We start from the raw sequence: 18,019 nt of genomic DNA on the forward strand, positions 1-18,019 counted from the left end.
GATGAAAGCTTGCACTGCTGATGCCAGAGTTTTGATTGGACTGAATGTCTCATGGAAGGCTGCTGTACTGCTATACATAGTGTACATGCTTCATATGTGTGAGAGAAAATTAGGGAAGCATGATCTGCCACAGTGCATTCTCTCCTTCGTCTGCATGTGTGAGGGAAGCTAGCACTATCACTGCAGCTAAGGTCTGCCTTCTGTATGGGGGATGGCCTACAGGAGAGTCACTTCCCATGGTGTGCATATTCTGTATGTGTGATGAAAGCTTAAATTGCTACTGACAGTGTTATACTGGATGGCTCATCGAAGGTTGGTGTAAAACTGACCATGTTCTACATGTTCTATGTGGAAGGGAAGCTAGCACTGCTGCTGGCCCTGCAGCTTGTAATGTGCCTTTGTGAGTAAACCTCACTCAAGTGCTGCCCGTGCAGAACTTGTTCCGTACTTGTGAATGAAGCTTGTACACACAATGCTGTCTGTGTCTTTTATGTGCCAGAGAAGTTAGCACTGTCAATGTACATGTGAGGGAAGCTTGCACTGCTGCTGGCCCTGCAGCTTGTAATGTGCCTTTGTGAGTAAACCTCACACAAGTGCTGCCCGTGCAGAACCTGTTCCGTACTTGTGAATGAAGCTTGTACACACAATGCTGTCTGTGTCTTTTATGTGCCAGAGAAGTTAACACTGTCAATGTACATGTGAGGGAAGCTTGCACTGCTGCTGGCCCTGCAGCTTGTAAGGTGCCTTTGTGAGTAAACCTCGCTCGAGTGCTGCCCATGCAGAAACTGTTCTGTACTTGTGATTGAAGCTTGCACGGCCAATGCTGTTTGAGTCCTTTATGTGCAAGAGAAGTGGACACTACCACTGTATATGTAAGGGAAGCTTGCACTGTGCTGCCCCTGCAAGGATCACTGAAATAATATTGAGAGACAAAATATCGACCTTCAAGAATATCGTAGACAAAATATCGACTGACAAAATCTCGAGTTTGTATCTACAAACAGGTAAGTACAAAAATATGGAGTTAAAAATATTGTTTACAATAATATAGTTTTAAAAAATATCGACTTTACTAAAAACAATGTTAAATTAAATTATTATTAAAAACTAAGTACTAAAATATACTTAAAAATACTTAAATTAACTTATAATAATTAAATAACTAATGAAAGTAAATAAATAAAAAATGTTAATTCATATTTCTTAAAACATATATATATAGTAACAAAATATAATTAAATAATTGCCAATACTATTAACGTACAATAACAAATGTGTACAAATTACTATTCCCACTCCAAAGAGTGCAAGCATAGGGTAAGCGTTGGATAGCGTAGGGGTTAAAATTACTATTCCAACTCCAGTGGGTGCAAATGTAGGGAAAGCGTTGGATAGCGTAGGGGTAAAAATTACTATTCCCACTCCAAAGAGTGCAACAGTAGGGAAAGGGTTGGATAGCGTAGGGGTTAAAATTACTATTCCCACTCCAGTGGGTGCAACAGTAGGGAAAGCGTTGGATAGCGTAGGGGTTAAAATTACTATTCCCACTCCAGTGGGTGCAACAGTAGGGAAAGCGTTGGATAGCGTAGGGGTAAAAATTACTAATCCCACTCCAAAGAGTGTAACAGTAGGGAAAGCGTTGGATAGCGTAGGGGTTAAAATTACTATTCCCACTCCAATGGGTGCAACAGTAGGGAAAGCGTTGGATAGCGTAGGGGTAAAAATTACTATTCCCACTCCAAAGAGTGCAACAGTAGGTAAAGCGTTGGATAGCGTAGGGGTTAAAATTACTATTCCCCTTCCAAAGAGTGCAACAGTAGGAAAAGCGTTGGATAGCGCAGGGGTTCAAATTACCATTCCCACTCCAGTGGGTGCAACAGTAGGGAAAGCGTTGGATAGCGTAGGGGTTAAAATTACTATTCCCCCTCCAAAGAGTGCAACAGTAGGAAAAGCGTTGGATAGCGTAGGGGTTAAAATTACCATTCCCACTCCAGTGGGTGCAACAGTAGGGAAAGCGTTGGATAGCGTAGGGGTTAAAATTACTATTCCCACTCCAAAGAGTGCAACAGTAGGGAAAGCTTTGGATAGCGTATGGGTTAAAATTACTATTCCCACTCCAGTGGGTGCAACAGTAGGGAAAGCGTTGGATAGAGTAGGGGTTAAAATTACTATTCCAACTCCAGTGGGTGCATCAGTAGGGAAAGTGTTGGATAGCGTAGGGGTTAAAATTACTATTCCAACTCCAGTGGGTGCAACAGTAGGGAAAGCGTTGGATAGCGTAGGGGTAAAAATTACTATTCCCACTCCAAAGAGTGCAACAGTAGGGAAAGCGTTGGATAGCGTAGGGGTAAAAATTACTATTCCCACTCCAAAGAGTGCAACAGTAGGGAAAACGTTGAATAGCGTAGGGGTTAAAATTACTATTCCCACTCCAGTGGGTGCAACTGTAGGGAAAGTGTTGGATAGCATAGGGGTTAAAATTACTATTCCCACTCCAAAGAGTGCAACAGTAGGGAAAGCGTTGGATAGCGTAGGGGTTAAAATTACTATTCCCACTCCAGAAAATACAACATTAGGGAAAGTAAATATTTCATATATTATTCAAAAATCTAAAAATGAATATCTATTAATAATTAATTAAAAAATAAATATTAATGTTATCTAATATAATAATTAATATTTTTAAATTACTAATTAACAATAATTATTTCATTTATTCACCTATTAATACAAATTAATTGAACATCAACAACTAATTATTTAATAATTAAAAATTGTTTGACAATTATTTCCAAATAAATACATTTTAATTAATTTTATTATTTCATTAATTATTAACAAATTAATTTCCACCCTATGCCCCTATAAACCCACAACCCACTACAGAAATTACATTAGTAAAATTTACATAATTAGCAATTAATCAATTAATATAAATAATTAACAATTATAATTAAATTAATCAACAAATATAAATTAATTAACAAATATAAATTAATTAACAATTAATTACTAATTACTATCAATAAATACATTTACATATTTATTAAATATAATTACATTACTTCCCACTCTATTCCCCTATAAACCCACAACCCGCTACAGAATTAAATTAGTAAAATTTACATAATTACCAATTAATCAATTCATAATAATTATTTTCCAATTACAAGTAAATTAATTAACACATATAAATTAATTAACAATTAATTACAAAGTACTATCAATAAATACATTTACATATTTAATTAATTATAATTAAATTACTTCCCACCCTATTCCCCTATAAACCCACAACCCTCTACAGAATTAAATTACGCAATAATTATAAAAACTAAATTCATGAAATATAATTATTTATAACATAAATACACACTTTTCACACATATTATAACATAAAATACACTATAAAAAATATATATTATTAAATAATCGATATTTTTAACTATCTGTATTATATACTTCGATGTTTTAACTATCTATATTTTTAACAGTCGACATTACTTCACTTACCTTAAAAACAATATTTTTGTTGTTGATATTTTGTCCTGTCGATATTTTGTCCAGTCTATATTAAAAACTCGATATTGTGTCCAATTGATATTTTGGACTCGATATTATGTCTGTGCACCTCTGCAACTTGTAATGTGCCTTTGAAAGTAATCTCACTCAAGTACTGCACATTCAGAGCCTGTTCCGTGCTTGTGAATGAAACTTTTACACCCAATGCTGTTTGTGTCTTTTATGTGCTAGAGAAGTTGACACAGTCAATAAATGTGTAAGGGAAGCTTGCACTGCTGCTGTCACTGCAGATAGTAATGTGCCTTTGTGAGTAAACCTCACTCGAGTGCTGCCCGTGGAGAACCTGCTCTGTACTTGTGATAGAAGCGTGCACAGCCAATGCTGTTTGTGTCCTTTATGTGCCAGAGAAGTTGACACTGTCAATGAATGTGTGAGGGAAGCTTGCACTGCTGCTGCCACTGCAGCTTGTAGTGTGCCTGTGTGAGTAAACCTCACTCAAGTACTGCGCGTGGAGAACCTGCTCTGTACTTGTGATAGAAGCGTGCACAGCCAATGCTGTTTGTGTCCTTTATGTGCCAGAGAAGTTGACACTGTCAATGAATGTGTGAGGGAAGCTTGCACTGCTGCTGCTCCTGCAGCTTTGTAGTGTGCCTGTGTGAGTAAACCTCACTCAAGTACTGCGCGTGGAGAACCTGCTCTGTACTTGTGATATAAGCGTGCACAGCCAATGCTGTTTGTGTCCTTGATGTGCCAGAGATGTTCACGCTGCCCCTATACACGTGAGGGAAGCTTGCACTGCTGTTGCCTGACCTGTTTGTATTCTGTATGAGCCAAAGTAGCTTGCACTGCTGCTGCCCCTGCATCTTGTAATGTGCCTTTGTGAGTAATTCTCACTCGAGGGCTGCCCGTACAGAACCTGTTCTGTACTTGTGATAGAAGCGTGCACAGCCAATGCTGTTTGTGTCCTTGATGTGCCAGAGATGTTCATGCTGCCTCTATACATATGAGGGAAGTTTGCACTGCTGCTGCCCCTTCAACTTGTAATGTGCCTTTGTGAGTGAACCTCACTCAAGGGCTTACCGTACAGAACCTGTTCTGTACTTGTGATAGAAGCTTGAAAGCCAATGCTGTTTGTGTCCTTGATGTGCCAGAGATGTTCACGCTGCCCCTATACACGTGAGGGAAGCTTGCACTGCTGCTGCCCCTGCAGCTTGTAATGTGCCTTTGTGAGTAATTCTCACTCGAGTACTGCCCGTACAGAACCTGTTCTGTACTTGTGATAGAAGCGTGCAAGCCAATGCTGTTTGTGTCCTTGATGTGCCAGAGATGTTCACGCTGCCCCTATACGTGTGAGCGAAGCTTGCACTGCTGCTGCCCCTGCAGCTTGTAATGTGCCTTTGTGAGTGAACCTCACTCAAGGGCTTACCGTACAGAACGTGTTCTGTACTTGTGATTGAAGCGTACACAGCCAATGCTGTTTGTATCCTTTATGTGCCAGAGATGTTCACACTGCCTGTATACATGTGAGGGAAGCTTGCACTGCTGTTGCCTGACCTGTTTGTATTCTGTATGAGCCAAAGTAGCTTGCACTGCTGCTGCCCCTGCATCTTGTAATGTGCCTTTGTGAGTGAACCTCACTCAAGGGCTTACCGTACAGAACCTGTTCTGTACTTGTGATTGAAGCGTACACAGCCAATGCTGTTTTTATTCTTATGTGCCAGAGATGTTCACACTGCCTGTATACATGTGAGGGAAGCTTGCACTGCTGTTGCCTGACCTGTTTGTATTCTGTATGAGCCAAAGTAGCTTGCACTGCTGCTGCCCCTGCATCTTGTAATGTGCCTTTGTGAGTAAACCTCCCTCAAGTTTTGCCCGTGCAGAACCTGTTCTGTACGCCTGATAGAAGCTTGTACAGCCTATGCTATTTGTGCCCTTTATGTGCCAGAGAGGGTCACGCTGCCACTGTACGTGTGAAGGAAGCTTGCACTGCTGTTGCCCGACCTGTACATATTATGTGTGAGTCAAAGAAGCTCCCACGGCAGCAACCCTAGCTGTACATTTTCTCTAAGTGTGAGAGAAGCTTGCCAGGCAGAACTCCATTAAGCGCTGGCTTCCTCCCCTCGGTAAATGTATAAGCGCTCGTGCAGAAAACATGAAAACATGCAGGCCTGACTGTGCATCACCCTTTATTAGACATGCTAAAATGCCACCCTTTTATCTCCCTCTTCTTTTTTTTTTAACTTATCATTTAGGTCAGGGGTCCCCAAACCGGTCCTGGAGGGCCGGATCCATGCCAGATTTTTAAAACTACTACATGTATCTCAATGGGGATATCCAAAAAATCTGGCATGGATCCGGCCCTCCAGGACCGGTTTGGAGACCCCTGCTTTAGGTTATGAAAGAAATCGAAGCAAGATCACTCGTCGCGTTTTTTTTTTGCTCATTTTGAAAAAACACCCTTTTCTTTTGCTCTGGTAACCACGCCATTTGCAGTCCATACTGCCAGCTGTCATATTTCTGCAGGGGGACATGTTCTTTCCAGCGGATCAATGATCCACTTCCTTATGGGACTGGGATTATCATATATATCATTTCAAATTTCTGCAAGAAAAGATTTGTGGAAAACATCTTGTGCTTCAGGGTTCATTTGAAGGATTGTTTTGCATTAACTCAGCAAACTGCCGAAGCGCTGATAACAGATGGCATTATTGCCCAAGTTAATGGTACTCATTTTATCGACCCCGGAAAAACAAAAGGCTGAGTCGGTCTTGCTGGGATTGAAGTATGTGACCAGACAGTTGTAATCAGTTTCAAGCAAAATTTGCCACAGCTTGCTGAGACGTCTCCAAAAAAGAGACAATAAGCTTTTTTTTCTTTGCCCAACTGTGAGAATCACATCAAGTCCTAGATATTGTCTGACTGGCATTTCAAAAATATATTGAACTCCCACCAGTACCAAGCAACTTAAAGAATGCATCTGCCTTGGCTGTAATAACAGAAAAGAAGCTTTAAAGGCAATATAACGTAACATTTTGCACTATACCATGTCTGTTGTGTGACAGTGGACAGCAGTGGGCATGGCGGACACAGGGAGGAAAAATTAACTGTTCTATATTATTTGGGGAAAGGGCAAGTTTACTAAGATATTCAACATTTTTATTTATAAAGCTAACTTCAGTCCTGTAATATTTTGGGAAAAGTTATAAATTACCTAAATATTTTTTAGGATGGGTTGAAAAGTAGAATAATTTGAATTGCAGAACCTGCTGCTCTGAGGGCACATTTCAGCGCCAAAAACAAAAAAAAAACAGGTACCATCTTCAATTCAGCCGTTCTGGGAATAAACTGGTTCTCTGCCAGTTCTTGATGGGGTCCATTTATGAGGTTGCCTGTTTATTGATTGGTTACTATTCCTGCTTGCATCACAACTGAGACAGCAGTACAGCAAATGAGCAAGCGCAAGGGTTGAATATATGTAGCTCACCCAGAAAGGACTGGAGCAGAGGTTTGGTGGAAGAGCATGGAGGTTTGGAAGGTGGGCCGTGGTTGGATTTGCAGCACAGACGCCTATGCGGGATCGCCATTGACAGGAGCTACAACCCCTGGCTAGCTTTTTGGTACTCTTGACACTTCCCTTGCGGTCTCCGGCCTCAGGACTCATGGGGGCAACAACTAGAACAGAACGTAAACATGGCTCTTGGAGCCATGTTTAACCCCTTCGGTGCTTGTGACGAGACCAGCTCGTCATGAGTCACGGTGGAGCTGTGCTCATGACGAGCTGGTCTCGTCTTAATGGCGCTGCTCCGCCCATGCGCGGGTAATTCCCCGCCTGTGCGGACGAATTAATCAGCTCGTCGTGAGCACAGCTCCACTGTGACTCATGACGAGCTGGTCTCGTCATGAGCACTGCGGTGCAACGCTCACCCCCCCGCCCACCCGCACCGTGGGGGAATCGCCCCCACAGGGATGGGGTAAATCTGCAGTGTCCACACCTGACTTTTCCCTAGTGTCTGAACTGGAAATAGGTGGCTTTTTATCAGTTATGGGATGGTCAAGTGGGCAGTACCATAATGACATCTGGTGGTGAAATTGTGCATGATGTGTATTTTGATGAATTGGCGTCCATGATTTTCAGTACATCCCCTAACATTGGTAAATGTTATAGGGACAGATGGGTGAGCTTCTTGCTAACTGTTGAACACTGCATTAATCTTCCATCTGTTACTTAACCATGTGTCCCGCATGTCAGTGAGCGACCCAACATCTCGCAGTCATTGGTAGAAACAATTAAAATATGAAGCTTCTTGAAACAATCAAAGAGTATTTTTCATGGCGTAGACAGGTGGGATCACAGAATTCATTCCAATGACTGGACCGCAGAGCCCTGTGGAAAACCTACAACCGTAGACTATTATAATGCAGAGCTTTTAGCACTACCAAGATTTGCATGTACACCTTGCCACTTTGTAGCATCACACGGGGACTGATGTCATACAATAATGCAGTCATAAACGGAGTTGTGCAGTGAGAGGGGTGTTTGACTCCGTGGAGATTACTAAATATTTGAAGCATAAGGAATGATAATAAGAAAACAACTACTAGCCATCATACTCCTCCAAGTGTGATAATTCGACTATTTCAAGTCCTCAAATCTATAGGTGTCAGGTAAAAGTAATTTTTAATGTCTATTGAATGAGTAAATACCTGTTCTTTGGTCATATCTGAATTAGCCAGAGAGCACCACCTTGTGGCAGACTGTCACAAGTTCCAGTGTTGACAATATATGCTGGTGCTGAGCACCAGAAACCACCAGCTTAAATTAAGCACTGAGGAACAACTATTGGAGTCTCAATTTTCGAGCCTTAAACTTGAAGAGGTATGGGTTAGAATAACTTTTTAGACTTCTGTGTCTTCCAGTTTGTGTACTGGTGTAGGTACTGTTTCAAGATGGTGGACAATGGGAACCTTGGCTTCCATCCTGTTTGGAGTAGCCCCATGGGACTGCCATCCAGAGTTCAGGGGACTGGTAGGTGTTTTAAATAGTTCCGGTCTCAAACAGCTATGTTGTAAACATAGCTCGATAGCAAACAGATAGCAAGTGGACCATGGAGGCCCCAATCATTGAGTTCTGGATTTCGGAGCACAGAGACCAGCTGGTTACTTGACCTTTGCAAATCCTAGCAGTATCAGCGGAGACTACTGGTGAGATTCACGGATCATTACAGAGCAGGTAGTAATTTACCTCTTCTGTGTTATTTTATCTTAGGAAATGACAGACAGTACCCAATGCGGGATATATGTACTGTATATTTCTCACTTGGCAAACCTTTTCTGCAAATTAGCCTCTCCAGTTTCAACTTTAGTATGCCTATATTGCATAGGGAAAGGTGTGGCGCAGCGGCGACAGTGGCTGACTCCGGAGTGCGGGGCTCACAGCTCGATACCCAGCACTGGTGGCAGTTCAGCTTAGCACCATGTGACTCTCTGCAATAGCTCAATTAATCTCCCTGACATTCCCCAGCACCTTGAAATCTTAAGTGGTGATATGTTCGCACTTTACAAATATGGATTATTATTATTATATTTGGTTATTTTTTTATTTATTGTTGTAGTTAATTTTGTATAATATCTATATCGCTTCTCAACCAGCAAAAGTATGCCAGTTCTTGTGTTTGATCCTTCAATTTGTAAGGAGCAAATGCATGTGTTTCTTAACTGCATCGCTGCGGCGGCTTTTCCCGCTGTGTGCGGCAAATTTTAAAAAGCCGCGTTACAGGACGAGCTCAGCTGGTCATCCGCACACGACCACCGTGGCTGATGACGAGCTGAGCTCGTCATCAGCAGCGAAGGGGTTAATGACCAGGAAACTGGTCTCTTTGTCTTAGATGAAACCCAGGCTTCCAAAGCCTCACTTAATCCCTAAGTAGCTTGGATGAGAAACTGAGGTTTAGTTGTGGCAGGGAGTGAGGGGAATGGACTTTGAAGGCTGAGTTAGACACTGTACCACACATTCCTACACATACAGTGGACACAGTGAGGATTATCACTTGACCCACTCTGGGGATATACTTGGATGCCAAGGAAAAACCAAGGGAAAAAAAATGAGGTCAAGAGTAGCATTTGGATGTAAATTCTCCCCCGCCATTGAGAAGGCTCTATTTTCAGTGTAGGCCTGATGATCCTTCCGGCATAAACACCAACTGAAATATTATTTGTTATATACTGCGTGAACGAAGCCATTCCCTCACCACAGCATGGTAACTTAATGTATTGACTGGAATCGCAATAATAAATTATTCCATGAGGAAAGCGACTAATACGTAGACATGGTTTAACAAGGTCTAAAATAGCACGCAGATCTATGTTTAGGTGGAATACTGGGCCCTTTTCTCATCCTGTTCCGCACCTGGTGTGGTCAGGTGGTAAACAGGAGTGCGTAAAGCACTTTGTATCGGAACGCAGGGGCTTTAAGGGCAGGGAGTTCATTTGTGGTCATTGAAGGCTGAGTGCAGGCAAGAGGGAGCACTTCTTTGGTCCCCATGTGCTAGGACCGGTCAGGCAGGAGCTGGTCTCTGCCTGTGTCCTCAGCCCTTGCCGGGATTCACACTTGATTTGACTGTTTCTTTCACGCAGAAAAATCAGGGTATTCCCTTGTGTAGAAACACCTGGTCTCTTGTGATCAGTGGAGCTATAACCCCCAGATACAGGGTCTGTCATAAGAGCAATTATCTGCCAATGCATTGGAAGATAATCTTTAGAGTAAACTGCACACAGTTCAGGCTTGTGTACCCCAGGTCTGGTGGGCCCAAGCACCGTTTGGATGTAATTCCGCAAGCCAAGGTGTGAGACTCAAAATATTGGGCATAGATTGCACACCAACTAAGTAGCAAATCCCACACTAGCAGTGATTAATGGCATTTCCACCCCTGGTTTTCAGCCCAATCGAAATTGGGCTGTAAGTAACCCCAGGTAAGCTGGGACCTAAGTAACCAGTAACCAGTGTTTTGAGTAAAATATTGGGAAGGCAGTCACCATAGTCTAGCCTTGTAACTTCTAGTGATTGTACCACAAGGCGTGACCACCTCACTCCAGTTCATACCATACACTTCCTTCGGTCCTAAACTTTTCACCTTCAAATCATTGAATTTGGGGGTTGTTCTATTTATTTCAATGGAAGAAAAACAAGACTACAAAACCCAGAATGCAGTAGACTGTCACTCAAAAGTTTAGAATTGGAAACAGAGTGATACTGACCTAGTCCCACTCTCCGATTCAGGCCTGTAATAGTTAATCCCTCAAAGTAAGCGCAGTTGACATTTATCATTTCTAGCTAGATTATTTCTGTGGGCCTGAATATTGAGTTTGTTGTCAAGAATAAATCCTGTGATTTAACACGGCCAATGATTGAAGGTTTGCAATCGAAGTTTCCAGTTCAGTCCAGCCGAGAGGTGACAGGTGTCTTGCTGTGTGAAGCAGAACTTCAGTTTTAGCAGCATTTTTTTCATTTTAAGCAGAACTTGTATTGCCTTTTTGGAAACATGATGACTTATCTCTGGAAACAGGCATGCATTTCTTGAAAAATATAATTAGGGGAGTCGAGGATGCTTTGGCAATCCTATCTTTGGCTTTATGGGAAGCATGAATTGCTGTGGCACTCTTTTTATGGACGGCTCTAAAAGTAAGGGATAGCAGATGGCACTTTATTATTTATTGAAAACTAATACTAGTGCTTAATTTGTGCTGGTGGCTTCCGGTGCTTGGCACCGGCACTTAATTGCCAGCACTGGCTGTAGTGACAGTCCATCAACATTTTGGCGCTGTCTTTTTAATTTTGAGATGAGCACACCAACCGTGTTTATTAAGTTAAGATACATTGAAAATGAATAATACCAGCCCTTCATGCCATTATATAGCTTTGTGTGGCCTGAAATAGTCTGAATTGTCACACTTGTAGGAGTGCGATGGGTCGGTGTTATGTTAGTACTGCAGTTGGAAACGTATGGGTGGTGCAGGCTGCATTGGCTTTCTGAGGAATACCCTGGTCCAGGCCTGGACTGGCTGTAGCGGGCACCGGACGTTCCCCCGGTGGGCCACCGGAGAGGGGGCTGGTTTTAGACCCCTGGGGGCTGTTTTTGTTACGAGTGGCAGATTTGGCCTCAGCAACTTAAGCGGCACAAACATTTCCTTCCGCTAGCAACCCCCCCGCCCACCCCTCCCCCAGCCAGGCCGGCCAAGCTCTTTGCCAGGGCCAGTTTTGGTTCCCAATCCGGCCCTGCCTGACACTTGAATATTTACAAATTAAGCACTGAATAATACCCACTCTGTTTTACAGAGAAGGCAGGCTACTTTTGTGTGAAATTGATAAATAGAGGTGCATAATTTAGGCACTATGAGAAGGAGTCTGGACGATATGTTATATTCTGATAGTTGTAAGGAATGGTTTGTAGATTGTGTATATGGTTTCTCTGTCATCTAATACATGTGTAAGCATTATATTGTAATAGCTATTTGCACACAATAAATCTCGAAAAAATGAACAAAACATTGATGAGCATAGTTACTAGGTATCAGAGTACCCAACGCACCAGCCATCGACAAGCCCCATTCACACTTCTCGGTCTGCAGGGAAATAGATATGTCTACTTACCTGGAAGCATAAGCAACTTGGTAAAGCGCTTCCTCGGTCCACTTTCATTAGACATCAAGATCCAGCATTGGATCAGATTAAAATGCACACTTACATGTTTTCCACTTCTCTGGGAGGGTCAGGGCCTGACTTCGGCTGTTTACGTTGTATATCACAAACCAAAGCCAGCCAGGACAAAATAACTCCCGTAATGGAATTTCCATCCCAATGTTGGTGGTCGGATTTGTTGGGCTGTCTTTTACCTGAGATACCTCGTGGGAATGTGACATAACGGCTAGAGCGGTCGACCTCGAAGTTGGGGAAGTGGGTTCGAGTCTCGGCAGTGACGCTCAACATCCTGTGATTCTGAACAAATCACTTAATCTCCCCATGCATAACAAAATGAATGTGTCTCTCTGTAACGCAAGCGGTGTTCCTGTAAAGTGCTCCGATACCTTCAGGTCAAGTTTGCGCTATATAAAACACCCCCAAATAAAAAACTTTGCCGCGTTCCGCATTAAACAAGAGCAAGAAATCAAAGAAGGGTGAGATTTACTTGAGGGGGGGGACTAAAGTCTCTCATGCATAGATCCACATCTCGTTTTCACAAAATAAAGTCATATTGCACAGGGCACTAAAGTGTACATTCCCGGCATCCGTAAATACAGGAGGTGAAGGGTAGAGAGGCCGCATTACAGCATGCTATTGAAGACACAGGGCCAGTAAACCTCAATTTACTGCAACGAGATAGCACCCTCAAAGTAATCAGGCAAGGGTGAATATTCCCCTCAAGAACAATTGCTGACAGACTATTTTGTGAGTCCTTTACCAAGTAGTAGTCTAGGACCATATAGAAGCACATTGGGTTGGTGTTTAGGGTTGTGAGGATGAACACTGGATGTTGTGTTACGAGTGATAGTGCACTTAAAACTTTGAGCAGAAATATCAGGGGAAAATTGAACAAAAAAACACCTGCATGGGACAGCTCACTGAAAAAACTGTCTCATTCATCTCTGCACAGTCACACTAATATCAAGTTAGAACATTCAACTCACTTCGAGGAGATATTGTGATAGTTTACAAAACTAAATCTCAAACTATAAAACACAAACTGCAAAATAACAGCAAAAAAAGGCAAGCTATAAGGGCACCGTGGTACACCTGACCAGTGGGCTGGAACAATTTTCAGAGTGGGGGTGCTGCAATCTGAGTTACATCTCTGAAGTCATAGTGGCCTTTGCCAACTGATCCAGAGTATGCTCTAGCAGAAGATTTTGTATATATGCAACATTTGAAAAAGGATTCTGTCTTAAACTTCTACCATGATAATAGCCCATACTATGCCCTGAGGAAGCCCCAGGCCACAAGGCCAATGTGAGGGGGCGAAACAAGTATTGGCTGTTAAATGTTCCTTTTTTTGTTTCGAGGAGCTAGGCTCCGTCTCTACTGTGCATGACGCGGATCCTTCAAAAGAGTCAAGCATCATAACACTATTATAGGAAGCAATACATTGGAATTCTTTCCACAAAAAGGGTGACTACCTTGACTTGTTCAGACACATCCTAAACAAGCACTGGCGTTGCCAATAGGTCTCGCATTAGGAAAGTGTGAGCTATTGGTATTGTAAATGACGATTATTTTTTTAATATGTGTTGGCATTGAAAATATATAAATTAATAGCATTGTTATTTACAAAGGCAATAGCTTACACTTTCCTAATGCGAGTCCTATTGGCTATGGGAATGCTTGTTGTTAGCCAGCAAGGACAGTGCTGTTGTGGTGCTGAGTGATGCTGTTATGGTGCTGAGTGATGTGGTGGTGTATTAGAGTGATGTGGTGGAGTCCCAGAGTGATGTGGTGGTGTCCCAGAGTGATGTGGTGGTGTCCCAGAGTGATGTGGTGGTGTCCATGAGTGATGTGGTGGTGTCCCTGAGTGGTGTGGTGGTGTCCCTGAGTGATGTGGTGGTGTCCTTGATTGATTTTGAGGTGTACATTAGTGATGTGGTGGTCTCCCTGAGTGCTGTGTTGCTGTCCCTAAGGGCTGCGGTGGTGTCCCTGAGTGCTGTGTTGGTATCCCTGAGTGGTGTGGTGGTGTCCCTGAGTGATGTGGTGGTGTCCCTGAGTAGTTTGGTGGTGTCCCTGAGTAGTGTGGTGGTGTCCCTGACTGATGATGTGGTGGTGTCCCTGAGTGATGTGGTGGTGTCCCTGAGTGATGTAGTGGTGTCCCTGAGTGTTGTGGTGGTGTCCCTGAGTGGTGTGGTGATGTCCCTGAGTGGTGTGGTTGTGTTGTTGAGTGGTGTGATGGTGTCCCTGAGTGATGTGGTGGTGTCCCTTAATATTTAACACAGAAACTGTAGTAATGGCCTGGACTACATTGCAACATTCTGCTTAACAGTATCTAAGGGTATATTTTTAAAGCAAACGAGCCTGTGGACAAATATGTCAAGTAATACCATCCTAAGGGTTTCAATCTATCCATATGAGGTGCTGCGTTACTTAAAAAAGTAGACCAAATCAAGTAATGGGAATTTGGCTAACTTCAGTGGTGTGATCAGAATTTCACCCTGGCCTGATTTTATAGGAGCTGGAGTATGGCGAGATTGGAGTATGGCGAGAATGGAGTATGGCGAGAATGGAGGATGGTGAGAATGGAGTATAGTGCGAATGGAGTATGGTGAGAATGGCCCATGGTGTGTAATGCGGGGTGGGGAACAGCAGCAGTCTCGCAGGGGAGGTAGTTTGACTGTGGTCAGTCTTACACTGTCCCTTAAATCATCTGAATGATGAGGCTGGAGAGATAGCTTCCCTTGTATAGGCGGCACGCAATGTATAGAAACTGTCTTAAAGCTTCCTAGAAGATTGTGCCCACTCCTAACTGAGGGAGGAATTGGCCCCTCGCCAGACCACAAGGCCAAGCTCGAGCAGCGCAAAGCACGACTGGCGATGTGTTGTCACAATGCGCTAATTTCACAAACCAGGCCTTCGAGGCGCTGCTCGGCGCGTCCCAGCGGATGACTGAGTGAAAGGGCCCGTCTGAGGAATGAAAACAAGAAAATACGAGAAGGAAATACAACGAGAAGGGAGGGGAGAATGGCAGCAGCAGATGAGCCTGATGAAAGCGGATGAAAAGGGAGGGGGGAGGAGAGAGTGCGATGCGAGCAGCAGCATGGAAGGCAATCAAGATGAAAACAAAAGGCGCCGGGAGAGCCTGGGCCGGGAATGCGAGCAAGGGGAGGCAGGCAGATTACGAGGGAAGCCGGATGGGGGCGGGAGAGCCTGGTGGGGGAGCGTGAGGGGGGAGGAGAGAGTGCGATGCGAGCAGCAGCAGGGAAGGCAATCAAGCGGAAAACGAAAGCCGCCGGGAGAGCCTGGGTCGGGAATTATTAAAAGAGACCGACATGTCCACAATGCTTGCCAAATAAAGTGGTCAAAGTCGTGACTTAAAAGTTCATGAGGAGTGACCTAGCGGGGGACGAAAATGAACTATATGCTTCTTTATTTCTTTATTGGTCAAAACGGATATGTGTAACTTTAATTTATAAGCCTGTGAACGGACAACAACAACCTTTTGCATGGCTACTTGGCGCTTACTGGTGTGTCACAGTTATAAAGCGGCACCATCTGCAGGACTAACTGAAGGTAGGCCGAGACCAATTTCAGATCAGTGCATGGGACCACCTGAATAAATGTGGGTAACATTACAATGGTAGAATACTGTAAAAGACCGGGATAGACAAACCATGACTAGCAAAGTATGACGATATGTGGTTCAGTGAAAAGTATGATATTAATGCCCCTTGCATGCCTTTAGCTAATGCTGCAAGCGCTTCATTATGGCGATGCAATACCCTAATGTCACCACTGATTCTCTGGGCCTACTTTTGCCTTCCAAAACTAGAGTACTGTACTGACAGCGATTCTGAATGATTCACTACCCGCATGGAGAGAATTCTGCTATCTTCCTTGAGTCTGCAGAGAAAACGAAAGCCGCCGGGAGAGCCTGGGTCGGGAATGCGAGCGAGGGGAGGCAGGCAGATTACGAGGGAAGCCGGATGGGGGCGGGAGAGCCTGGTGGGGGAGCGTGAGGGGGGAGGAGAGAGTGCGATGCGAGCAGCAGCAGGGAAGTCAATCAAGCGGAAAACGAAAGCCGCCGGGAGAGCCTGGGTCGGGAATGCGAGCGAGGGGAGGCAGTCCTGTGCCAAATAAAGTGGTCAAAGTCGTGACTTAAAAGTTCATGAGGAGTGACCTAGCGGGGGACGAAAATGAACTATATGCTTCTTTATTTCTTTATTGGTCAAAACGGATATGTGTAACTTTAATTTATAGGCCTGTGAACGGACAACAACAACCTTTTGCATGGCTTCTTGGCGCTTACTGGTGTGTCACAGTTATAAAGCGGCACCATCTGCAGGACTAACTGAAGGTAGGCCGAGACCAATTTCAGATCAGTGCATGGGACCACCTGAATAAATGTGGGTAACATTACAATGGTAGAATACTGTAAAAGACCGGGATAGACAAACCATGACTAGCAAAGTATGACGATATGTGGTTCAGTGAAAAGTATGATATTAATGCCCCTTGCATGCCTTTAGCTAATGCTGAAAGCGCTTCATTATGGCGATGCAATACCCTAATGTCACCACTGATTCTCTGGGCCTACTTTTGCCTTCCAAAACTAGAGTACTGTACTGACAGCGATTCTGAATGATTCACTACCCGCATGGAGAGAATTCTGCTATCTTCCTTGAGTCTGCAGAGAAAACGAAAGCCGCCGGGAGAGCCTGGGTCGGGAATGCGAGCGAGGGGAGGCAGGCAGATTACGAGGGAAGCCGGATGGGGGCGGGAGAGCCTGGTGGGGGAGCGTGAGGGGGGAGGAGAGAGTGCGATGCGAGCAGCAGCAGGGAAGTCAATCAAGCGGAAAACGAAAGCCGCCGGGAGAGCCTGGGTCGGGAATGCGAGCGAGGGGAGGCAGTCCTGTGCCAAATAAAGTGGTCAAAGTCGTGACTTAAAAGTTCATGAGGAGTGACCTAGCGGGGGACGAAAATGAACTATATGCTTCTTTATTTCTTTATTGGTCAAAACGGATATGTGTAACTTTAATTTATAGGCCTGTGAACGGACAACAACAACCTTTTGCATGGCTTCTTGGCGCTTACTGGTGTGTCACAGTTATAAAGCGGCACCATCTGCAGGACTAACTGAAGGTAGGCCGAGACCAATTTCAGATCAGTGCATGGGACCACCTGAATAAATGTGGGTAACATTACAATGGTAGAATACTGTAAAAGACCGGGATAGACAAACCATGACTAGCAAAGTATGACGATATGTGGTTCAGTGAAAAGTATGATATTAATGCCCCTTGCATGCCTTTAGCTAATGCTGCAAGCGCTTCATTATGGCGATGCAATACCCTAATGTCACCACTGATTCTCTGGGCCTACTTTTGCCTTCCAAAACTAGAGTACTGTACTGACAGCGATTCTGAATGATTCACTACCCGCATGGAGAGAATTCTGCTGTCTTCCTTGAGTCTGCAGAGAAAACGAAAGCCGCCGGGAGAGCCTGGGTCGGGAATGCGAGCGAGGGGAGGCAGGCAGATTACGAGGGAAGCCGGATGGGGGCGGGAGAGCGTGAGGGGGGAGGAGAGAGTGCGATGCGAGCAGCAGCAGGGAAGTCAATCAAGCGGAAAACGAAAGCCGCCGGGAGAGCCTGGGTCGGGAATGCGAGCGAGGGGAGGCAGTCCTGTGCTTAAAGATAATGTCTTTGGTCCTCATTTAAAACGCTCCGATACCTTCAGGTTGAGTTCACGATAAAACTCTAAAACTGCAAAAAAAATAATACTATGATAACAAGAGAGCCCTACAT

At 44.0% G+C, this 18,019-nt stretch overlaps 1 protein-coding gene across 2 annotated transcripts in view; it reads left to right on the plus strand.

The window, feature by feature from the left end:
• LOC147683468 (ephrin type-A receptor 3-like) overlaps nucleotides 1-18,019 on the plus strand; it is a 522,416-nt gene that overhangs the window by 294,019 nt on the left and 210,378 nt on the right. The window lies entirely within an intron of this gene.

Source organism: Lissotriton vulgaris, chromosome 11 (genome assembly GCF_964263255.1).
Source record: "Lissotriton vulgaris chromosome 11, aLisVul1.2, whole genome shotgun sequence".
Classification (NCBI taxonomy): domain Eukaryota; kingdom Metazoa; phylum Chordata; class Amphibia; order Caudata; family Salamandridae; genus Lissotriton; species Lissotriton vulgaris.